Source organism: Prenolepis imparis, unplaced genomic scaffold, assembly GCF_030444845.1.
Source record: "Prenolepis imparis isolate NDT839.2.m4 unplaced genomic scaffold, iyPreImpa1.0 SCAF_7, whole genome shotgun sequence".
In the NCBI taxonomy this organism is placed as follows: Eukaryota; Metazoa; Arthropoda; class Insecta; order Hymenoptera; family Formicidae; genus Prenolepis; species Prenolepis imparis.
Genome location: NW_028141165.1, coordinates 6,554,150 through 6,580,784, shown reverse-complemented (window position 1 = coordinate 6,580,784; position 26,635 = coordinate 6,554,150). Strand labels below are relative to the sequence as shown.

The window sequence follows — 26,635 nt, the reverse complement described above, 5'->3', positions numbered from 1 at the left end:
TTAAGACTTGGTAATAGATTCACGCATTAGGAAGAGATGTGGCATAGCAAAAAAATGTTCAATATGAAAATTTTACTTTATACGAATTATAAAAACAATTTTTCTTTTTATTAACAAACGTCTGTGTAATATATTGATAATGCACTGTGTGATTAAACTTATTTAAAGTTAAATTTTTTCATATATGAGATTAAATTAATACATTTTATTAATTAATTCAGAATTAATTTACTGATTAATGCTAAATTTTATTTTTAATATTTATTTTATTTTTAATCAATTCTAAATTTTAAAAAATTTGTTTTAATATTTTGTCAAATAAGTAATTAATTTATTAATTACCACTAAATAAATTTTTTTTTAATGGAACTGATATATATTCAAATTTTCCAACATTTTTAAACTTGCCGTTCGACACACACACTTTAATTAATATTACTCAAACAATAATTTAATTACAAAATTAATTAACATTTATTTATACTTTCACAAAGAGCGGACAAAAAGTTACGATCTTTTCCGACGAAACGTCAAATCCTTTCGGAGCACGTATCATCGCGTCTACGGAATCCGCGGTTTCCCGAAATTTCGTGACACGCGACAGGATTCGCCGATGCGAGGGAGACGCGTGCGTTTTCGTATGCGGGATGCGTTTTCTGCCGAGCACGGCGAGTTGTCATTCGGAGGTCTCTGCGATGTTCGTTTCAGTGTATACGAAAGGTTAGCGGGGAAAAGGGAGAACGTGACGCCTAAAAGCGTACACTTGTGCGCACTCGTAAAACATTTTTTTTAACAGCTTTTGCTAACGCATATGCGAAAAGAGAGAGAGAGAGAGAGAGAGAGAGAGAGAAACGGAGAGGATGACAAGAAAAGAAAGAGAAAGACACTCTTGGGTGCAGCGGCTTCAAGATAAATAAAACGCGTGTGCGTTTCTCGTCGTCGATATTGAGCTAATTTTTCATGGTCTTTTTTTTTATATTTGAATGAGGCAGGAGTTTGAATACTATGCATTAACTAATTAAATAATTTCTATTATAAAACAGAAGAGAATGATTATGAAAATAGAAAATAAAAAATAGACTATAATATTAAAATAAATTCCAATAAATATACTCTATAGATATACTACTTATATAACTACATTTTATACGTATATATAACAATGCTATAATTAAACTATGATAACAATATCCTTAATAAGAATTTTTTTTATATACTTTATAAGAGTTTTTATAGAATAAATTTATTAAGAAGAGAAGAGAGAGAGAAGAATAAAGCTTTTTTTAAAATTTTGTGGATAATTGTGAATGGATTTTCAGAAAGTGATATGAAGTAAATAAAATGACAGGGAGCTATAACATTTGCATAGTCTTAAACGTTTTTAAGCACTATCGTAAAATTCGCGTACTTGATTCTGTTACGCGGTTGTCAGACTTTAGAAAAATTCACCGTAATTTTCATTGCGCCAATAGCTGCGTCCTATCGACACCGCGGTTTTATTAGAAATACCGTATGACGTGGATTTAAGTGTTGGCACAATAGACACCGTTTATTGACCCTTTGCGTCGTAAAGGCACGTTTTGCGTGACAATGTTGCTTCGTTTTATTACTTCGTAGTAATTGAACGCGGTCGTTGGCGTAGATATCGTGCTGTGAGCTTCTTGCGGTGGCAGTATCTGAGAATAGTATATTAAAAGATCGTAAAAATCCAATGGACGATGCGTCTGTAGAGATAGATGTCATAGAGTATCGCACACATCCGCCAAAGTCGGTCATTTCTCATTATGACAAAAATATATCTCATATAAAATATATATACGACGCGGTTTTGATCGCGCAATAAAGTTTGATTAAGGGCATAATTAAAATGTTGGCATTATATATCGAGTGCTGTCGATCGTTATTTTGTTACATTATAAGACTTTATTATATAACATTACATTATTATCGAGGTTGTTTATGAATTTATGAATAGATCTTTACGTTTTATTAATCTATTTTTGAATCCTTGGTAGGAGCAAGTTTATTGATAATTAAAAATTGAAACTGTGCTTACAGAGACAATTGTAAATAATATCTATGTATATATGTAAGTGAACTGTGATCTCAATATAATTTATAGGTTGCATTATAATGCAGAATTATACTTGCAAAAGCAAGTACAGAAACGAATGCAATAAGCTTGATATATTTACATTGTAGCGTGATATCAAAGAGAATAATATTTTATGCAAGTGCATTGAACCGTCATAGTTGCATATAGAGCAAAAGTAGCCAAGATTTGCCAGGAATCAGCTGTCGATGCTTATTTCAAACACAGGCAGGCAAGCGTTCACGTGTGCGTTTTCTTGGCACGTGTGTCTGACCATTTACGTTTCACTCTCCTTCTCTTTTCTGCTTACCTCTACCTACTTTAACTTCCCTTTCGTACGCACATATACATATGTATGCGTGTGGCACATATTTGGTTCAGTACCAGTGAATGAATAATTTTATGTCCTTCTGTGTATTTTCATCAACTTTATCTTCATTTTTCTTTCTGATATCGTCTTCTCTTTCAATTTCGTCGTACTATGTTTTTTATTTTTTCTCTCTCTCACTCTCTTTCTCTGTATCTCTTTATCTGCGGCAGCCTTTCTTCTTTTCTTGCCTGCATGTTATTTTCTGTGTATGGTGGATGAGTTGTGCGTGTTGGTGAGCCAAATAGCTACGAAGAGGCGAAATAACTCCGAGAGGTAAACGACTTCCACGCGTGCATGTCGATGCGGGAGACGAGCCTGGCATCAGTCGAACTCTCGATTAGAGTAAGACTGGTGAACGGAAAAATCTTTGGCCCTGGCGAGGAATCCTTCCCCAGAATTTGTATTTTCAATTTCGATGGAATTCAGGTTGAAATCTTCAGTACTCTCTCTTTTTCTCTCTCTTTGTGCTTCGAATAAAGTCGTAATCTTTATTCAAAAAGCAAGTCTAATAAATTCCAAGTTTATCATATTATTGTATCATATATTAATTTCACAAATTTCTGTGCATGTAATATAGTAAATAAGTTTGGAGAACTTATATGTATATAACAATATGCACATTGCAAATATATTTTCTCCCTAGCCACTTTTACTATTTTTATGCATCGAATAGGAAATATAAAAATAATAATGATAAAAACGCAACGTTTATATTTTATGAGAAGAAAAAAGTTAGAATATAACAAAATTAAAAAAATTTTAATAAAAAAATAAAAGTCGTAATCTTTATTCAAAAAGCAAGTCTAATAAATTCCAAGTTTATCATATTACTGTATCATATATTAATTTCACAAATTTCTGTGCATGTAATATAGTAAATAAGTTTGGAGAACTTATATGTATATAACAATATGCACATTGCAAATATATTTTCTCCCTAGCCACTTTTACTATTTTTATGCATCGAATAGGAAATATAAAAATAATAATGATAAAAACGCAACGTTTATATTTTACGAGAAGAAAAAAGTTAGAATATAACAAAATTAAAAAAATTTTAATAAAAAAATATTGCTCCTCTCCTTAATTCCGTCCCATTTATAATAACACGGTTTTATATAAAAGACATTTTCGTTTTCGAACAGAGATACCATTCAATGCGCTTCTCACACACATGTGATGAATGGATACTTGATATACATATATATATTCCTAACGTCGCATAAACTCGCACACAATTTCATTCGCTCGCGAATACTCACAATAAGCTCTCCGCGGGCAGTATAAATATATCTCGAAGCGTGTATAATTACACGTGAAAACAAAACGAGAAGGAAACGACGAACTCGCCGGACTCATTGGTAATACGGAGCCGCCAGCACGCAGATTGCAACGCGTGTGGCGTGCACGTGCAGGTGCATAGCACACCGTAAACGGGCGATGGCAATGGGACGACGACCAACGGGAGGGATACCGCACGTGGGTGGACGAGAAGGTGTGCGCTCGTGTGCCTGTTATTCCCAGAGATGAAAGTGGGTCACGGAGTCGCCGTACGCGGATGAATACGGGGGATAGAAAATGCATCTCGCTGCATGTGCATACGCGTGCGTGCGTAGACAGACGTCTCGCATCTGCATACATACGTCTATTGTTGAGCTTTTCCGCCCATCGCAGCTTCCTATTTGCTTTTTACATATCGTAGTCCGTATATTCCCTCGTATGAGATACTATTATGATTCCAGATCCAATTTTAATACCTTTGTTAACGAAACATTCCGTTAGTGTATAATATTCTGTGAATAAATATTTTAGCGTATTTAATGAAGATATTTAATGAATTTATATAAATAATATAATATAACAAAATTAAAAATATAAAATAAAAATATTTACTTTTTATAAATTTATTAAATACGCTAAAATATTTTTTATAAATAAATATTTTAGCATATTTAATAAAATTATTTAATCAATTTATAAATAATAAATAATATATTTTATTTTATATTTTTAAATTTTGTTATATTTCTAACTTTTCTCGGTATAAGATATAAATGCTGCATTGTTATATTATTATTGTTGTATTTCCTATTCGGTGCACAGGAACATATTAAAAATGCGTGAAGTAAGAAAATATACTTGCAGTTTATTATTATATATATATTTTTATTTTTGAAATTAAAAAAGTTCACGGGACATAACGCTTTCGCTTGAAACTTCTACTTATACATACATCTTATATTCGCAAACGTGGCAAACAACAACAGCAATATACCTGATGCATGTGCATTGAGCGCACGCACATCGGACATCCTTACATATTGAACGCCGCTGCGGCTTGTTCTTTTCTCTCCTTCCGTTCCTTCCTCTCTTTTTTTTCCTCTCGTCGCTCGTTATTATTGCATTGTGCGCATACATGACACATATATCGTTCGTGCAGCTCGCGCACGTTTATTACATAATGAGACGCGCTCGTGTTTAAGACTGCACGCATGGAAGGTCTCTCTCTTTCGGTCTCGAGACACGAGTACGAAGCGCCTTCAGCGCGGCTATTATGCACTCGAGAGAGATTCATCTCTTCTTCTTTTTTTTTTTGCTTCTTCTTCTTTTCTTTCTGTCTTGCGTGCTCGAACCCTTCTTTTTTTTTTTTTTTTTTTTTTTTTTTTTTTGTTTTCGTTTCCTCGGCATGCGAACGTTGCATGCCGCATCATAGGAAGCTGCGATGTAAACAGAAATGCGTGCATACGTTCGTTGTCGAAGCGTTTTACGCTCCGAAGAATACTGATTCTCGTTGATGGCATCATTGCCTCGGGATTAAAATTACTATAATGTATTCGAATATAGGCGAGCATTGTTTCTTTTTCGGGCTTCCTGTAATATTGATATTGTTGATCTGTCTCTTTTCTCATAAGGCTCGGCCTTATGCGAATAAGTTTGAAATTATATAAAGCGATAATTGATAGGAGTCAAACAAGTTACCTAGGTTAAAAGATATCCTTTTGTTAGGTACACGAGAAGAAAAATTTACATAAATACGTTAATCGATTCTGTTCTTTTATTATCTTCTATATTTGAATATGTACATCCCACGTCTTTTCATCTCTTATCGTGTTAGATTTACTATGTAAATTCTAGAGCCTTTTTTTCTACGCAAGATTATTTTGTAAAGATTTTCGACTTAAGATTAATCAACGTCATACGCGAATATTAACCGGTTCGAAAAGAGCCTGGCTTCCATGATGCTTGACGTCATTTGGCAAACATTCTTATATTGCTCGAACAACCACCTCTTATTTCGTACATCCTCTCTCTGTTTCTTCTCGGCTTTTTTTCCCGTCTTTCCTCCGCGGTTCTCGTTCGTTGAGGAGCGGCTTTCGTCGAGGTGATTCGCCTTTTTCGGCGCCATTCGGGGGTCTGAAAGTTCCGGCGAGGCCCCTCTAATCGCGAATTCGAGACTGGCCATCACACTTTCACTTCATTCGATTTCCTTCGAGAATCGACAAAATCATTTGACATTTTGATTTTGAATAAACGAGTGCAACATTGATCTCTCTGCGATCTGACGATGAGGTGAGAGAAAAATAATATTAATAGGAAATTGTTTTAACCCAAACGTATTATGAAACTCATTAATATTTTATAGAAGTACACTGAGAGAATTTTCTCTTAGAATTTACCCTGAAAATAATGATAATCGTGGGACAATACGGTATGGAAAGAATTTTATGAGGATTTCTCTGATTAATATTTATCACAATAAAAATAATATCTATCACAATAAAATATAAAATATGTTTGATTAATTTTACATAATTTTTAAACTGCATAATAAAATTAATCAAACATATTTTATATTTTATTGTAATAGATATTATTATTTTTATTGTGATAAATATTAATCAGAGAAATTCTCATAAAATTCTTTCTATACCATATTGTCCCATGAGTACCATCATTTTCAGGATAAATTCTAAGAGAAAATTCTCTCTGTGTAGTACTTATCCAGTGACTGCATAACTTTGCAATATACATCTATTTATACGTGACTAATTTAATCCTCTCGCTACGGCAATGTCTAATCAAGAAGCATTTATGCTATACTAATAAAACGCTAATACACGAAAAAAAAATATTAGCTACCGTAGCTAAATTTGAGATGTTTCTATATATCTGAAATGTAATTACCGTGCCTAAATTTTAGTCCTCTATGGGGTAACTAATATTTTTAACTATAATTTAATGGAGATTTCCCTATTAAAAATTAAATTATATATATATATATATATATATATATATACCGGGTGTCCCATTTTAAAGGACCCACTCAAATATCTCAGAAACACTGCGTTAAATCGAAAAATGTTTCCTACAAAAGTTGTAGGGTTTCGAGGGATAACATAGGAATATTCATATGACCTTGGGCGGCGCCTCCAAGGTCAAGTGAAGGTGAGAATGACTTTTTAAAATGGAAACCCATATTTTTTATTATAACATCTTTTTCTACTAATTAATTTGAACAACTTTTATCTGAAGCATTTTTTATTTTCCTAATATTTTTTCTTCTTTTCAAAATTCATTCTCACCTTCATTTGACCTTGGAGGCGCCGCCCAAGGTCATATGAATATTACTATGTTATGTCCCCCTCGAAACCCTACAACTTTTGTAGGAAACATTTTTCGATTTAACGCAGTGTTTCTGACAATGAGATATTTGAGTGGGTCCTTTAAAATGGGACACCTGGTATATATACCTAAAATTTAGCTATGGTAACTAATATTTTTTTCCATGTAGCATATATTTTTAATAATTAATTAAATCATTTATGTGGATAAAAGTGTTGTGGAAATTATGAAATAATTTCTGCAAAAATGTTCAGATGGCTATGCGTAAGAATTTTAATGAGTGACTATAGAGTCGCTTGTTAGTACGCAGTGTAGTTAGTAGTTGCGTACTAACGCGGTCACCGACGAATGAATAAGAAATATGTGGAAACATTGTTTCACAATTCAAGTAATAGTACGCGTCAAAACGTTCCCGATAAAGGCAACGCGGATGATAGATAGGATCGATAAGCGTCACACCGTCGAATATAGATAAATCCACAAGAATTAAATCGGATGCAAAAATAGCCGAATGCAGCCACGTCGGGGAAAATTTGTGGCTTGCCTCTTAAAGTAAAATGTCAATACGTCCGGCACTTGCTGGAGAGGATAGGGATTCGGGTGACACTCTCGTCGCGCATATAGGACATTTGCGCATACGCGCGCAACGATGCAGCACGTATATGTGTATATGTGTGTTTGTGTATGTATGTGTGTTTGAACGTGCGTCAGGAGCGACGGTGTCTCTCGTTGACCTAGTTTGACGATTCCGTTGCAAGCTGCGAGCAACGCCCGTCATCCATCGTCCAGCCTCGTGCTTGCATGTGCGAATGCACGTGCGTCAAGAGAATCCCTATCGCGTCCGTAACCCCCGATAACTCGAATATCTCTGTAAGCGCGACTATTATCTGATTATTTCCAAGAGATATATAATTCTCTTCCCATTTTTAGTCCCGAAGCAAAGATCTCTTTCTTATTTTGCGGAGAAAGGCTCGGACGTCATCTTTTTTTATTACGATTTAAAAAGTTATTTTTGCATATTTGAATATTTTCGCTAACTAAAATTTTTATTATATATTATAATATTATTCATTATAATATAATCTTATTATTATATTATAGTAAGATTGATTTCATTAATTTATTATTTATCGATTTTATCAATCTTCCATATATTGAATAATATAAACATATAAACATATAATATAAATATATAAAAGAGTTTCATACAAGTTGATGCTTTAATCGTATTTTTAGATGATTTATCGTTCGCAAGAGATGAAATTTTTCGCATAATCTTTCGCCAATCACTGGCTTTACATCGTACGAAAAAAAAATATGTTTGCGCAAATGCATATAAGAATGGGATGAAGAAATATAAGAAATCTTCAGGATATATAATCTTACAGACGCGCGAATATATACCCCTGAATTACAGGTGGCCGGGAATGCATTACATTTTCGCGCTTGCGTTCGCGTTCGTGTTCCAAATTATTTGAAAATCAATAAGCGCCGCTAAGAATATACGCAAATGACCCGATGCACTTCCAGTGCACTTATTCGCGCGCAATTCAGCGAAGGCTCGCAGAAGGCCGACCGTTTGCTTCAAGGTGAATTTATAGAAGTACGGCCGCGCGGATTATTTGCGGATTCGCTGACGGAGGTCGCGTATAAATTTCTGTTTGAGTTTCAGAGGCGAAATGCGTGTGCGCGTGTCGGAAAATGCTCTTTGGATTTTCGAACGACTTTGTCCGTTCTCCTAATAATTATTCATGAATATTCCGTGAGAACTAACGCGAAATTAGCCTGATGAATATTTCAGATTGTTTGCCTGTATTATCATTCAATTATGACGCGCATATTGTCTCTTATGATTAATACTTTCTTTCATTCGTAAGATATTTACGTTTTTAACAAGTTGGATTTGATTTTTCTTATCTCAGCTGCAATAGGTTAATCTGATTATAAATACTTTGGTTTTATCAGTGTCGAGAATTTTGCGTGCCCACGTCACTTATTATCATTAATCTCTCAATAATCACTTTTGATATCGATTCACATATACAGCTGCATTTATGAGAACTTTTGCACTATATTGCAAAAAAAAAAAAAAGAAGACGTAACATAAACACGTATAACATAAACGTATAATAATTTTGATCGTTTATGAAATTATTTTATCTAATTATTTTATTCATTCTATCTTCCAGATCACTTTTATCGGAATCGACGAAGAAGTCTAACGTCAACGTGCTCGCTCGAGGATTTTGCGCTACGGGAAATCTTTATCGGTGAGTCCCTTTTGTTCCCTCGCATGCATATACGCAGATAAGAGATATTCGCGCCTATTCTCGATATATCTCGATAATCGATTGCGAATAGACGCATTGTGTCACGTCACCTTGCTGCGTGGCATGTGTATTATGCGTTTACGCACATGATATTACGGCCAATAACGCGTCGCGGACACCTCGCGCAATGTAAACCCTCGAGTCTCGAGTAAGTTGGATGACCAGACGGCACTCAATTCCAGACCGACTTGTTCAAGTATTCTCGACCAGATCGAGTGCGACTTCGTCGCATCTAACGACTTCCAAGGATGGAAAGTCGGCGTACGATAAAAATAATCGCATTAATTTTGCGTGAATTTGCGCGTCGTTGGGTTTCACAAAATTACTCGCTAAAAATGACTTACTGATTAGTGGAAGTGTGAGAAAACGTTGACATATCGATATAAATAATAATATTTAAAAAATAATTATTTTACGCGCATGAATATGTTACAACTAAATGCCGTATAATGTAATCTTAATTGAAAGATAATACATATATTATATATAGATAAAGATATTCTAATTAATAACTAATATATAATTAATAATGATAAATTTAATTTCTCAGAACATTTTACAGTTTAACGTTGCGAAAATTTTTAAAAATTAATTTTCGCGTTTCATACAATTATTGCATTGCGCTCTTTTGTGCATTTAAATTAGAATCCCATGAAAGAAATTGTACATCGCACAAGCGTAGAAATTTATTTGCACGATATGCGTCAAGATTTCTATATTTAGCGCAAGGATACATCGAGTGTGCTCTCTTCGGTTCAGAATTGCGTCGAGTGCATTAACAGTGAACGGTGACCTCTTTGTAATCTCGAATTCTTCGAGCAGAGAGTCGTTACCGAAATTTTGCGCGAAACCCGACGACGAAATTGATAGAGATCGTATAATTCGAACGCGCTTAAAGATACAAAACCAAGTCGTAACATTCTCGTGACTTTCTCTCTCTTGATTTCTCTTTTTACTTTTGGGTTCTATAAAGCGACGAAATTTAAATATTTTATTTGCTGAAAAGATCGATAAATCACGCGCATTTAGATTGGTCTATAATAAAAGACGTCAAGAGTGAAGGCATCTTTTAAAAATAACGAGAATATTTTACAAGAAAAGTGCTTTTTCTCACAAGTTAATATATATTTCAGAATTTTTTATTTATTTAAGAATAGAGAGATTACTCTTCTGCTTCATAATGCATTTCGTTTTCGATCGCTTTCTTTTAAATCATATATTTTTTTCCGCCTATTTCTCTCGTCGTATTTTGCGACGCTTGAAATAAAGCTGGAAATAAATATCTCATACGAAATCTGGAACGCGCGTTTGCAATTTGCATTACTGTAATCTGTATTTGTACTTGTAACACATATGCAACCGAAAAATATAAAAATACGCGCCATAGTGCACATTTTGGAATGCCTTCAACTCAATTTACATTTCGCTCTACTTATTTATTATTGAGATATATTTCGCTCAGTATATAATATTTGTAAATCAAAATTATATTCTCCAAAAAAATTACAGTATCTAAAGGTGTTTAAAAAAAATCAAGTATGATTATAAATTTAAAATTAATATCTTATTGAAGAAAGACGAAGAAAAATCGTTGAAATATAAATTTATAATCATATTTGATTTTTTCTAAAACACATTTAGATACTATATTTTTTTTGCGTGCAGAGAATACAAAATAAACTTAAAATTAGTACAGGCAGCATTAATCATGACCGCCGATGTTTTAGAAAGAAATCAAGTATGATTATAAATTAAAAATAAATATTTTAGCGATTGTCTTTCGTCTCTCTCGCATATTGAAGACAGACATGCGGTGAATACGAAATAAACTTATAATTAGTACAGGGGCGGGATTAATCGTGACCGTGGCGCGAAATTCTCCCTCGTGCCCTCTCGTCTACGTTAAAACCGACGTCAATCCCTTAACGGATATTTAGGCCGATGCGCTCCAAATCCCCGCCCGATATACCACGGGTGCACCGAAAACTGGTGCATCGCGTGCCCCGCAAAGCGACCATCCCCGGCGAAGGCGAGCGCGCTTGCGCGCGGCGATGCACCCCGTATGTCGATCGGTGCATCTCGGTCGGCGCTTTTGCTCGGGCAAAGCACGTCGGTGTCGGCGAACCGTGTGCTTGACGAAGTAGGTCAGATCTCAATGGCGAGAGAGACAAGCGCGCGCATGTGTATGCACATGCAGCCGCTCGCTCGGTGCACACTTCTGCTTTGAAACATGCTACGTTCGCGCTGAGAAACTTCCCGCGAGAAACTCCGTCACGATTCTTCTCCCTTTCTCTCTTTCATTCTATCTTTTCTCGTTTTTTTTGGTGTTTAACCCCCGTCTTCTTCGACGTCCAAAGTGGCGATGCATGACGATGTTGGGCGAACTCGACAGAGTTCATCCAGTTCGGCGGATGTAGGTTTCTTTGGGATTCTCTCTCGATCGAACGTGATTATTTGATTAGATTTAATTATAGTTTAATTATAAATATAAGTAGATATAGTGTCTCTATATAATTTTATTGCAATAGTCTGTTGTTTTCGTATGTTGGTTATTAATTGTGATTGAGTCGATCGTGGTCTGCATATAATGTGTTTTACAAGTAATGGATTGATTATAGAATGGACCAATATACACGTTGAAAGGCGTTCTGATTTTCCATTGTATCAAACTAGGTCATCGATATCGAGAACATAGAGAATTAAACGGAAGGATGGAGATACGTAGGAAATTCTATTTTGTAGTGCGTCGATAATATCTCGGAAAGTGAAACTAGGATACCGAGTCTATGGCTTGATAAAGAGAAGTTTGGAATTCAGTCTTGCACGATAGAGTGTTGTAATAATATAAAAATCTATAATTACATAATATTATAATATAAATATAATACATCTAATACATATACAATAATTATAGACATATATAAGAAAATCTTTATATCCCACGTTCCAGTTTAATTTAATCGCGCTTAATTACATTTAATCTTTATATAAAATCTTTATATAAATTGAGTATCTTAATATAAATCGATAAAATTATTTTTTATTATCCATTAAATTAACAAAAAATCTTAATGCTATCGAGATTAATTTAATTGTATTTTTCCCGAGATCAAGTACATAATTTTATTTTTATTATAGTAGCAGATTATAAAAATTCTTCCATTCGTATGATGAATTTTCGACGACTTAAGGTATATAAGAGCCGGTTTTTAATTGATTCGAGCGCGTTTGAAAGAAAGCGAGAATCATGCCCAGATGACCTCAGAGTTGCAGTGAGCTTCGGGGGAGCTGCAGGTACGCAACTGCAGCCTGTCCCATATTCTCATAGAGAGCTCGGACGCTCGATAACCGAGATATCGAGACGTGACGTAGGTACGGAGAGGCGAGTGAACCGGCTTGCAGCCTCTGTGTGCGTACGTACGTGTTACGCATTACGTACACTTTGCTTAATGAAACAATTGGACTGACCCGGACTACTGCTCCGACGTTGTCGACTCTCATTTCGTGAAAGAAAAATACGATGCACAAGTTACGATTATAGATCATTGATGCTGATCATCGCGTTCTTTCTCGACAGAGAAGAATCTTTTGGTCCTTTTATTATCTCGCTTTGGAATATTGACTTCTAACTACATATTCTTTAATTTAAAACAATGTATATATGCATTTATGTGCATGCTTGTTCAATTCTTTATCGTGTTTAGATATATATGCATATATATTTGTTATATATTTATTATTTAGAGAGATTTTATTTTAGAGATTTTTATTTAGATTTTATTTTATTTTAGATTCTTTTATTTATTATGTATTTAGAGAGATACTTTAGTATAAAGTATAAAACATTTAGAGAATGATTATTTTATTGAATTTATTCAACAAAATCCTCATTACGCTGAAATGTTTGATAAGGGTTTAAGAGGATAAAAATAGTGTCACAGTTCTGATTTTGTAGGAAAAAATAAAAGATTGTGGAAAATTTTGCTGCCATGTGAATCGCCACTTGAATTACCATGTTGTTTACGATAGATGCATCTTCGAGCATTCTCTAAGCGTTGCACGTGCCACAACTCTGGTCAGTGGACTTATTTCGTGAAATTATTGTCGCGATAGGCACTAGTCCGGGTCAAATCAATTTGTTTCATTAAGCGGAGCGTGTGCAATGCATCACACGTACGTGTCATTTGGTTACGAGGTGATACAGCCAACCTCTCTCGCACTTACACCTACGCGAGAGACTTATGATGAACATGTGGAGCAGGTCGCAGCTGTGTACCTGCTGCGCCGCAAGTGCTCGGCACTTGTATAATGCGCGGCGGATTATTATTTAATTTATCGTACTTTGCGAGACTGACGACTATGCGGCTACGACGAGAACACTTATTATATATGACGCTACTTTTGCTCAATTTAATGCGGGCGCGCAACTATATAACACTTTTCAACTGATACGAAACACAAAGCTCTCTCTTTCTCACTTGAATATGAAGATAAATATAGATCTATATTCGCATACATAATATGTATAATACGATTTCCATAAATTGATTTATTAATTTTCTTGTTAACGTTTTACAGACTTGTTAGATTTATTATTAATTAATTTATTAATATTACAGATAGTACACTAAATATAATATTCAAAACTTTATATAACTATATAACTTCTAATCATATATAATGATATTTATTTTATATGATTCAATTCTCATTAAAAATTTTATTATTTTCTAATTTAAAAATGCGCAATTCTATTAAAGATATTGCACGTAATAGATAATGAATAAATACATATTTTTAATTAAGACTGCAATTTAAAATTTCCTGAAATTTATGTGTGTCAGAGATTCTCTTTTCGCGCAGATAGCATACATAGATAAAATAGCTCAATTTCATGTTAGAGATGTACATTCGTCATACATTATTAATTTAAAACCTTTCAGTCTTTTGATTTCAAAAATATGGAAGCGAAGCCTCTATTCATTAACGCCACCTTGTATTTTTCGACGCATTCTCGCGCTTTCTCACCTTTGGATTTTCGCTTGTTCGGGCCGTACACGCAAACCACAAGCGCGAATTTTTTCGTCAAACGAAAACGAAGACATGTGCACACATATCGCGCACATGTCACCCGGTCGGCGAAACCGTTCGCGCACCTACAACACTACGGTCGCACGGAGCGAGACGGACCGGTTGTGGCCTCTGCATACTTATATACCTGGCCGCACCGTGACCGAGGTCTTTCATCTATTCAAACGCCTCTGTTTCTTATCATCCTTGTTTGTCCCGCTCGAACCGTCTAGTCGTTCCGCATAATCGTGTCGGCTTTTTCACTTTCTTTTACTCCTCTTTTTTACTCGTCGTCGCATTGTCATCGACCGATCACGAGTTTTAGCAGTTTCCTCATTCCAATCGTTCTTTCTATTTCTTCGTCTGCGGCTTTCGAAGTGACTTAGTTGATCCTTGGGAGAAGTCTAAATTAAAGCTACATTATTCAAGTCAAAATTGTGGTTTATGAATATGCATGTGTGTGTATCTGCACGAAAAGAGAGTCTCTGACACATACTTCAGGAAATTTTAGAATGCAATTTTAATTAAAAATATGTATTTCTTTATTGTCCATTACGTGCAGTATCTTTAATAAATTGTACGTAATTTGAGAATCGCGTATTCTCAAATTATAAAATATTAAATTTTTTAAATGAAAAGTAAATTATAAGTAAAATATATTATAATTATACATCATTAGAAGTTATATACATAAAGTTTTAAATATTATGTTTAACATACTATCTCTAATATTAATAAATTAACTAATAACATGATAAATCTGACAAATTTATAAAACGTTAATAAAAAATTAATAAATCAATTTATAGAAATGCGTATATATAATTTGTATGTAGAAAAGAGAATGAGATATTTTAAGATGTATTTTAATACATGCTTAATTATCTTTTTAAAGGTACTGAGCATTTAAAAATAAGTAGTTTAATTACACTGCGTTTTTTATTAATTGTATCTTTTCGTAATATACAATACATATCTTTTTTATAATTTTTAAAAAACCTGCACTAAAAAATTCAAGTACATTGGAGGATTCTTTATGAGACTAGAGTTGTGTAATAAACACAAATAATGCGCAAAAGCGGCAATAAAGGTCGAGGTCGCTCAGAAAGGGCTTCTCCAGTTTACAGCTTCGTCCGCGAGTTTCCATCTCTTCCAGGAACATTCTCTCCGATCCATTACGACTTCTCAAACGATTCATTTCGAGTGCCCCCTTAACAACATAACGAAGAATCCGCGGCGCGCGAATGTCGTTTCCGCGAATTCATTAAGACTGGCATACGGTGTAAACTCCCATGGGGTGCAGCCACATAGTTGCTGAACGCTTGAAATAAATGCATGGTGCATGAGCTCGAGTCGGGCGATTTACACGTGTACGCACGTGAGTGCACGCATGTGGCTCGTCGAGACGATGACAACGAACGGGTTTCGGATTATGAGCCAGACAATCGTCCTAGTCGCCATTGCTTTACGAATATCATATTAACAGAAACGACAGAAAAATCTATTAATTATTATATTTATTATACATATATTGTACTATTATATATTTTATTAATTATATCTTATATCTATTGCTTATTAATTAATATGTATAATTTAAATTTCCAATATTATATAATTTAATATATGGAAGGGAGAGGGAAAATATTATAAAAATTATATAATTATATAACTTTTATACAGATACTTAAGATTTGATCGATATCTTTAATTTTATAACTATTTACACATAGGTATATAGTTTAAATTTTTGTTAACTACATATTAATTCTACATTTGAGTTAATTTGAATGAGAAATGAGACTTCAAAACTTCTTATATCAAGAAGGAATTCTATATCTAGTATGAAGCAATGAGTATCCATTATGTGTGTGCAAAGATACATTCTGTCCACTCTCGAATAGAGGCTGATGTAATCAGAATGAAACTTGAGTCAATATTTAATATCCTGCTTTTGTTTCTTCATTTTTAATAATTTTGTATGCAGTTGGCTTAAAATCTACGTTTGATTATTTAAAGCATGAAAACAAATTCTATCAAAAATTAATTGAAATTTAAAAATGTATTTTTTTGTTTTATATATAATTAAAAAAAATTTTTTTATTTTAATACATGCATATGCATTAACAATAAGTGAATAAAATTGAAAGATAAACCGCAAAACCGAGTTAAAAAATATAACAGATTGATAAATTAAATTTTTGATTGAGTGAATCGGCGATCGGGTTTTTCATGTACAAAAGTCAATTAGTTGTGTGTGTGTATGAGTGTGCGTTTATGTGATCAGATCGCAAAGACACGCAGATGATTATTACCGCGCAAGCGATGAAACCGTAGGAAACTGAATCAACTAAGACCTTGATGCCGATGTATCTGCAAATTATTCTCGAGGATCCTCTCAGTGTAACCCTAGAACGTAGGATGCAGTATATGTATATGAGCAGTGACGACGGCAGTATAGGTTTTAGTACGCTGTAAACTAGTACATTATATCGTACGAGTTCTCTTAAAATTAGTTTGTAATGAGTCCGCGAGATCTGCTATAAATTAACGAGAGAGCGTCATGATACATTTTAACAAATGTATCGGAATCATTTCACTGAAGTGATACATTCTCGAGATTTCTGAAGGATCTTAAAAAGGAATGAAAAGAAAATTAATGTTTTACGATATATATAACAAATATCCAAATTAATTAATTTTTGGAAACAAATAATTTTTAGTTTACGTAGTTCTGGTATTTTTTTGTAAAACTTTTATTTTTATCACTTATGTATTTTCTAAAAACTTTATTCCTTCGTTTTTTAAAGAATTTAATTTAAGCGATATAAATTGTGACTTGATCAATGATAAAGAACTACCATTGTTCGTTGATCGGGGCGTGGATTCGCGAGCTGGTTACAACGAAGCACGACGAATCGAACAGGCGCGACCTTCATTGATGGCAAAGAAATAAGAAGAAGGAATAGCTCGGAAGAAGACGACTATAGCGCAGATCTCGGGAGAAAAGGCGACGACTATACAGCATAGGTTCGGTCATAAAAGAGGGCTGGTCTATGTGTTAGTCATCTTGCGTGCACATCCAGGTCCACGTCAAGTTCGTGGACTCGCTTCAAATTGAGAGTAGATAACTGGCTATCGTGCTCGCGGCCACATCTAATTCCCGCGACTTTTGTTACAAAAAGCGCACATTGTTGCGCCCATCACAATGAACCTGACATACACACAAATATACACACATACACGTTCACCCTCAGAAAACTCACAATACCCATGCTAGGGTATTACTGCCACAAACTAATACACGTTATGGTGCACGCGGGCGCCTAGGCGATGTAATAATAGATTGTATTCACGGTTCCCTTCTTCCCCTACACCCTCTAGTGCATGCTGTGGTGCACGCGGCCCCCACCGCAAATTACGGACAATCATCCCTGCTGCGCGCGCTATCCGTATCATCCTTTTTTCGGCAAATAACACGCTGCGCATATCTACAGGGCGTTCATAGGCGAACGATGCGGATTTACCGAGTCTCGGATACAAACTGATTAAATTCATATTTGAAGATTCATATTCAATAAAGTTGAATAAAGTTGCAAAATTATCTTCTTGCGATTAGAAGAATTTAATCTATTTCTGTTAAAATCGGATATTTAAAAAATTATATTATAAATTAATAAAAATTATAAAAAATATTATATAAAAACTAAAAGTTACATAAAAACTATAAAAAATTATACTGAAGTTATACTTGTTGAAAGAGAAAGAACAGATTAAAATTTGCTTTTCAGATTATATATTAGGTATGACAATTTTTATTAAAATTGAGAATAATATATTTATCTCTCTCTCACAATTCAAGAAAACACTCCAGAAAAACAAATGATCTCAATATGATATATTTTAAATTTCTTTATTACATCACAATTTTGAGAAATTTAACGTCATAAAATAAGATAATGTCAACGTATTTTACTGTGCTATAGTTAGTAATATATTATTAAAACTTTCGACTTTTAAAAAGGATATATCGTAAATATTAAATTTAATAAAATTATCATCAGACATTGGATTTATTATTAATCTTACAATTAGAAAAATTATATATTTTACGTTATATTGCATTCGTCAATTTTAATATTGGATTGGCATTTGAAAATCTATTGTCACATAATTTCTTCAAATATATACATATATTCTTTTGAAAAATTTTCGTAAAATTCGAATCGTGTCCATTCCAATCTGGCCACCCTGTAAAAGCCCTTCGCCGTGACTAGCGTGGTATCGAAGTATCGAGGAAGGGACTATTCTTTATTACACCGTACAGTCCACAGCTCACATGGAAGCACGGACACCTACGACCTGACCACACGCAATCCTCCATCCTTGTTCGCTCTCCCTCACCCTGCCCTGCCCTCCTCCCGTCGCGCAGTTGATTTACAAATCCTTATTAAGCTTATGTACGCGCTCGAATTGAGCAGATGGCCGGCGGGCGAACGCGAGATGTCTTTGTGCCGCGATTGCGAGGTAAGTGCGAAATTATTGGGGGGCTTGACGCATCAATAAAAGAGAAAAAGAAAGAGAGAGAGAGTATTGTAATATGCGATACCATGCGCGAAGTCTCGCTCACTATTCGAATATCGGAAAAAGTGTGAACATTTCCATAGTTAAATTTTTTTAAAGATTTTAATTTTAAAGACAATTTAATTTTTTCTTATAATATCTTAATTTATAATATTTATTTTAATATAATATTTTATTAATATCTTAATTTAAGAAGTAAAAATTCCTAAAGTAAGAAGTAAGATTATTAGAAAATGTATATAGGTATGTATAATGTATTATAATATCAAGAAATTTCTAATTTATGATTTATGATCATAATTTCATGTACAGAGAAACTTTATGAAATTCAAATAACTAATTAAAAATTTCCATTCTCCCTCGAGCTTTGAATAAGACTGTAATTTTTAGATATTTAATGCGTGACGGAGAAGAGGGGACTCGATTGAGACTTCCGAGAGCGAGTAAAGATTGCATTGTTTTTAAAGAAGTAGGTCGAGCACGTCGTCCCGCTTTCGCGATATATTTTCCACCGACAAAATGCTCCCTTTTTTTTTTTTTTTGGAGAGGTGGAGTAATATTTCATACATTTCCCGTTCCTTTAATCCTTTGTGCTTTCTTTCCATGCGCACGCGAGATCGTTTATTGCGAGCTTGCGCATTATGTTCCGTGTCACTGCTCCGTTGCCAGCCAACTTTTATGCCAACCCCTGGCGCTTCTTCCGTGCTCGTTTGTTTCAACCCTCAATGATCCTTGCGGGCTTCATAGAACTTTTCCGGTTCTCCGTGTTCCATTCATACGTTTTTTATATTGTTCTATCCATCTTCCATCGTTAGCTGAATGAAAGAGCGACCCAAATGTTTCATATTTCGAAGCGTAATAATTTATTGTATGGAAAATCGCATTTGGAGCGGCAGGATATGTGTTACAATATACATATATATATATATATATACTCTAAATGCAATTTATCTGATATGATTATTATCGTGTTCCAGTGAAATTAGTTAAAGCAGATTATTAATGTAATCAACGACAAAATTTTAATTAATACTTGTGCTGTCTTTTGTGTAATATATAAATTATATTTACATATTTTAGAATGCACTGATTAGATATGCATAATTTTACATTTTGCAGAAATGGAAAAGAAGAATAGTTTTCTATATTTTTTGTGCGTATTGAATCCAAATTCGCAAATCAAAATGCCCTAGCACGTCACGGTTTTGAGAAAAATGTTTCAATTCCATTTTTCTAAAAAATCTGACATGATAGGACGTTTGGATTTGGATTTAGCGCACAAAAACTATAGGAAACTATTCCTCTTTTCCAGATTGCAATATTATTAGATCTGTGTTATTTTGCTATAAATATACGCATGCAAAAAATACACATAAAGGAATTGTATAAAATAACAATTGTAGAAAATAACGCGCTGCTTAATGACATATGAATTGTGTTGGGGATCGTTCTCTCTTGATGCAACCTCTCTCGTGCATTGCATATACAAGAGTAATGTGCAATGCACGAGAGAGTACAGTGACTTCGCCAGACAGATATATCACGGAAACAGCCAAGTTCGCGTCTTTTGACATCGATGAAACAGAACTTGAGAGAAGAACTCTGAAAAAACTCTCCGCTGCTGTGTAAAACTCGTAAAACATCGCAGCAAACGCGTATTATGCGGCCGCGAGGGACAACGCGATGTACCTCGGGCAACGCCTTGCGTAATGTACGTGTAACTAACGTCGTCAATTTCACGTAGTTTTATCGCTCGTGGGAGAGCAACGAACGCGGAGTGTCGGCCATTGTGATTCACGTTCGCACGTTCGTACTTTATGCAATAAACGAGAACAGTATATGTTTCGCGTCGACATCTATGTGTCTGCAGATTTTGAATGCAAAGTCTGTACGTGCGCGTTCGAGATGTTACCTTTTTAACGGGGGATATCAAAAATATTTTTCCTCTGCGTAAATATCATTTTCAATGTAACCATTTTCTTCGCGAATGTGCGTCTCGCGCGAATATATCGTGTCAATTATTTATGTAAATAATTTTTATAGCGCACACTATGTGTGTGTGTTTTAATTTAAACTATTTTTTTATATTCTCGACATCTTAATTATTTATTTATAACAAAATTATCAGAATATATTATTTATTACAGGCAGAACAAAATGTGAAAATGTTTTTCGCAATAATTTTAATATTACATTCTTGAAGAGCTATGTGCGATACATATTTCATGAGAATCAAGATAACAGAGTAACAGAGTAATATATATATATCTAATTATAAATAAATAATAAATAATAAAACAAGCTTAAAAACATAGAAAAGCTAAAGAAAAATTTTAATTAATTTTTTAAAAGAAATGCTGTTTCTTTAAATCTTTATGGGATGTACAAAAGGGTAAAACTGAAAAATCGTATAACATATAAAATGCTAAATATTTGTATATATGCGTATATAAGAAGATTCTAAATAATTTATAATTATGCTTATATATTAATACAGTAATGCGTAAGAATTATTATTTATTTAATTTAAAGAATATACGTGTTTATAAATCTAAAGTAATAAATAGATTCAATGTAGCTCTCGCGCGTATATAGGATTCCTCAAATAACACGATAGAAATATCGTGTGACATCAGTAATAAATATCTTTTCAAAAATATTATTTCTTCGAAATAAAATGTCATCCTAAATTCAAGAGAATCTGAAAACTTCTACATTGCATCGTCGCGTTGGACGGAGATATTGAATGATTAATATTCTTCGCATTCTACAGCTCCCGGGAAGAAGCGAGCGAACGATATTCACGATGCGGCACGAGATGTGAGGGGAAAATACGCGTTCCCTTTCTTTCGCGTCGCTTTCTACAATAGACCGGGGCTGGAGATTCTCCGCTGTTTGCTCCGCGGGAATTACTTTCGCTACTTTCAGCTCTCCCAACAATGCCGTGATTTAATAGAGATTGTGGGCACGCGAGCGCGAGCGCGCTACTTTCATCTTTCTTCGCTCGATTACGACTTTTCTTGTCGTCATCGTTCGTTTTCTGTATATTATAATAACGCGACAGAGATAACAAAATAAATGTTTAATTTTCTGCGAGTCAATTGCACTCATAAAGGAATCATCAATGCAATTCTTTCGAGTTCGTAACGATATATTTGTTCGATATAAGTAATTTTTCGTGTGTGTATTTTATAAAAAGAAATATTGAATATTATATAATATTATTTAATTTTATATAATATTAATATGTATAATATATTATTTAATATTATATAATATTAAATTTTATCATAATTATCTAAAATTGCGATAATATGCAAAACACATTTTTGACGATTTTACGCTAATAATAATTTTAATGGATGACTTTGTAGTTTACAAGTTAATATATAATTCTAGAAATTGACGAAACGTGTAATGTTTAAATGAGAATTTTCAATTAAGATATAGTTAGATAGATTTATAAAATTATAAATTCTTCAGAAATTAAATGAAGAGTTTACATTGATCACACGTGATGTCTCTCCGCGGAATTTTCGCATATGAACGGGTCGAATACACGTGTGAAGATGGTTTTCGCGATGCTGTGCTATTTTCGTCTTGTTCGACGCAGCACATCTCTCAGTCTGTCTGTCAAAATTTCAACGAGCCGTACATTTACGCGATAATGACGGCGACTAAAACGCAATATTGAGATATTTAGGCGCTATTCCTGTCCGTCCTTTGTGTCGAAATGAACTTTGACTGTTCACGCATATATCTCGTCTTGGCCGCTTTAGAAAAAAAAGTCAAAATTTATTCAGACTACGTCACGAAAATGCCTTCTTTCTCGCGAATGCTTGCATAAAGCTTCGCGTTTATCGATGAGCAAAAATCGCGAGTTAATGCATATTTTCCAAAATTGCGATAATATGCAAAATACATTTTTGACGATTTTACGCTAATAAATTCTTATGCATATTTTGTTCGTGTTCTTTTGTGGACATTAGTTAAAAGCGGGATTTTCGATTCCTAGCCCCTAAGCTCCGGAGTGTTGCGAGCAGATTCGTCGTTTGCACATGATTAATGTCGCGGACGTTGAATCCATCTAGGTTGCAAACATCTGCGCGCGATGTTGAAATCCGGCACCACAATTAATGCTGTATCAGACGGAAAGTTTATCCGCGGAAATACAGCGAAAATACATGCGGATAATGAGTGGGTGCATTATAATTTGTGAGAGTTATCGCACGGTGTACGGAATTAAAACAAGCAAAACATGGCAAAAAACACGAATATATGTGTCAGAAATTGGAAGGAATAATTCTGCGCATTTAATGAGAAAGAAAATAATTTTACATGATTTTTAAATTATTTTTAAATGTAAATTAAATTGTTAATATAATTTAATAATTATTTACGTAATCTTATTACAGTCTTTTAATGCATATTAATTTTTTTATATGTTGTTACACTTAACTTGCAAATTAAAATTCGCATCTGAAATTAAATGAAGAATAATAAAGGATAATTTCTCTTTGTGTTTGCTTTCTTAAATTTAATACAAAATCATGTTTCAACATTTTTAAAGTATATACATACAATGCTACATACATACTATTATACATATAGATTATTATCCATATATACATGTAATCGGACTGTGTATATAATAGCAGATATGCATATCACTATTATATACACAGTTTAGTACATATGGCATTTTATCAAAATGTAGAATATGTAGCATTTATTAAACAATGGATAACTTTGAAGAATTTTTATAATATACTGTTTTTATATATTAATTTTTATATATTATTTTTATATATTAATTGTAAAATAATTTATAATTAAAGCTGGGAACACAATGCTAAGCGATAACGATAGAAAAATATCTATTCTCTGTTCTTATGGTGGAATAAAAAATATTTACCAATAGGAACAGAGATTAGATATTATTCTATCGCTATCGCTATTCCTATCGCTATCGCTTAGCATTGTGTTCCCAGCTTTAGAGGCGGGGTTTACTGTGTGGCTATATATTCGATACTATTCCATTATATCGAGATTTTTTTATTAAAAAAATAGGAGAAATGAATCGCTTCTTTCTTTCGTGTTTGTAACAGCGTGTAACAATAATGTTGTTAAGATACATAATCTAGAGAACTGCGTAAATTTTTTGAAAATTTATGCAGACATCGTCGCGAGACCGCAACTGCGTCGAGAGTAAACTTGACAGATGGTTCTCCACTTCTTATCGCGGGGGCACATGATGTAGGGGTCTGTTTATGTACAAGTTTATCAATGTAACGTATCATTGCAGCGCGTTTATGCATAACTCATTTAAGAGAGAAAGAAAGAGTGCGTTGCCCGCAGGTGATTCTTCCACTTCTTCCTGATAACAAAATTTAAAGTACAAAGTGCATCATAAATAATAAATTACAGTTATTAACAAAAGAATAGCGATATTGCAAATAAAAAATTTAAATTTTTAATAAAAATTTTGATTAGATTGAAATTTATGGATTGTAAAATAAAAATATAAATGAAAACAGGATATTCGACAGAAATCTGTAAATCAGCGATTAAAACTGATCAAATTATATTTATCAAAGACAGCGAACAAAAATTCACATAATGAAGACTCCAATAAATATAAACAGTAAATATTAAATTTATATAAAGTTTACGTCTAAGTCGAAATATCACATGATCTCTGAAAATCTTTCCCCAACATATGTCTTAATGAAAAATTGATTATTATTCGCGCGTTGTAAGTGATAAAGTATTAATTTGATCTGACGCGGATAGATCTCATTTCCCGTTTCGAATTAAATTGTTCGATAAATTCAATTACTGACATTACCGTGTACCCATTTGATCGTACGCGAACTGAAAGCGCGATTAACAAATTACGAAACGGATAACATACGAATATGAGAACGTTTGAATGGTTTTTCTTTTCAATAAACGATTATAGCTGCGGCAGCTGGAAGAGAACGGTGCCGCGTAACTGCGCGTTGACGTTTTAAAACAGCAATTTTTGTCTTCGATAGAGAATGTCGAGTTTATCATTATGGTCATTAATAGCAATTATACTTCTCTTTCCAGCAAATATATGTATACTACAGTTCTGAAAGTGAGATTATACTAAAGATAGAACTCACATAAACCTTGACGTTGATTCGCTTAAAAATACCCATTCAAATTATCTTTGATGATAATTTTATTCACATGATCTCACGAATGTCATTATGTTTCAAATTGTACAACACACTTTAATTAAAAATTGAATAAAAATTAATTAACAATAAAATTGACAATTTTCAAGGAGAAAATTAGAAATTTTATTATTTAATCCATTAGTATGTAATAAAAAAAATTAAATGTCTGATTTAGCAATCCATGAAATTCAGATTAAGGCTCATAACGTGTCCCTTAGACACAACATCAGTATTTCAAGCGAGCTTCCCGAGTTTCGAAGTCGAATTCACTTTTCAATATCGATTCAACGATATTGACAATCATAATCGAATCGTCAAGAGATATTCGGACACGTGGAGACGACGAGAAGGGATCTCTTTTGAATCGCTCTGTATGACAACGTGTTACACTGGCATTGAGGTGTAACCTAAGCAGAATAGGCTAACCAACTAACCACGAGACCACGTCAGTAGGACAGTGAAAGGCGACCTAGACCAAGTATCTCTCCAGCCGCGCGCAGCGCAACGTCGGAACTTAACAGAGAGAGAAAGAGAGAAAGAGATAGAAAGACACAAAGAGAGAGAAAAAGAAAAAGATAAAGAGAGAGAGAGAAAGAGAGAAACAAACGCACGTGTCCTGCGCGCGTGTGTTTAGCAGCGCGTGTGCGGCGCGTGTCAGCTTCTGATGCGCTCGCTCTTGTTGCGTAGGGAAAAATAGAGTTGCAGCGGGAGTCGGCCGAGATTTTCACTTTCTCGCGGGGATATTTTAAATCTCGCCCCGCTGTCGGAAGTAGAAGAGTTTAAAGCTTAGTCGTTTTACGCTTTTAACGTTAAATTATTCCACGGACCTTTCACGACCGCGAGAGTGGAGACCTTATTTCCATCAGCTTTAAATAACTCGAACGGGCGTTGTCCGCTTTCTCGCGACTTATTAATTAATTTATTAATTAAGCTATTAATTTCCCACCTTTTTCCTTTATTTTTAAATTAATTATTAATTTATCTCGATTTTCGCGGCGCGAAAGAATTCTAGGATAGTCGGTTTCCCTGAGATTGATCTACCGATATGTATATTATCGTCCGCGAAATTTCTTTTTAGCTTTCCTGACCGCGTGCGGGTATACGTGGGCTTTCCTGGGAAAAGATTACAAAATGTTAGTCTTTCCATTCAAGCCTACGGGCGACATACCAGAGATAATTTATTACCGGAAATTTCTTCCCTGTAGTTGCGCCATCGCACCTGTGGTTCTACGCCACACGCAGGAATGGGTGGTAGACGAAGTCACGTTTTCATATGAAAGACTATGCGGCTATGTGTACTATGTAAATATATTATCGGTGACCGTCGACGACGTTCCGGAGGACACATGCGTTCGTATTT

The 26,635-nt window shown here is 34.1% G+C and overlaps 1 protein-coding gene across 5 annotated transcripts in view; it reads left to right on the top strand.

Moving 5' to 3' along the window:
- Oatp74d (Organic anion transporting polypeptide 74D) overlaps nt 1-26,635 on the top strand; it is a 96,802-nt gene that overhangs the window by 48,106 nt on the left and 22,061 nt on the right. For all 5 annotated transcript variants that reach the window (XR_014425778.1, XM_083043073.1, XM_083043074.1 and 2 more), the window contains one exon: nt 9,275-9,355. The gene's annotated coding sequence lies outside the window, so the exon portion shown is untranslated. The remainder of the gene's footprint in view (nt 1-9,274; nt 9,356-26,635) is intronic.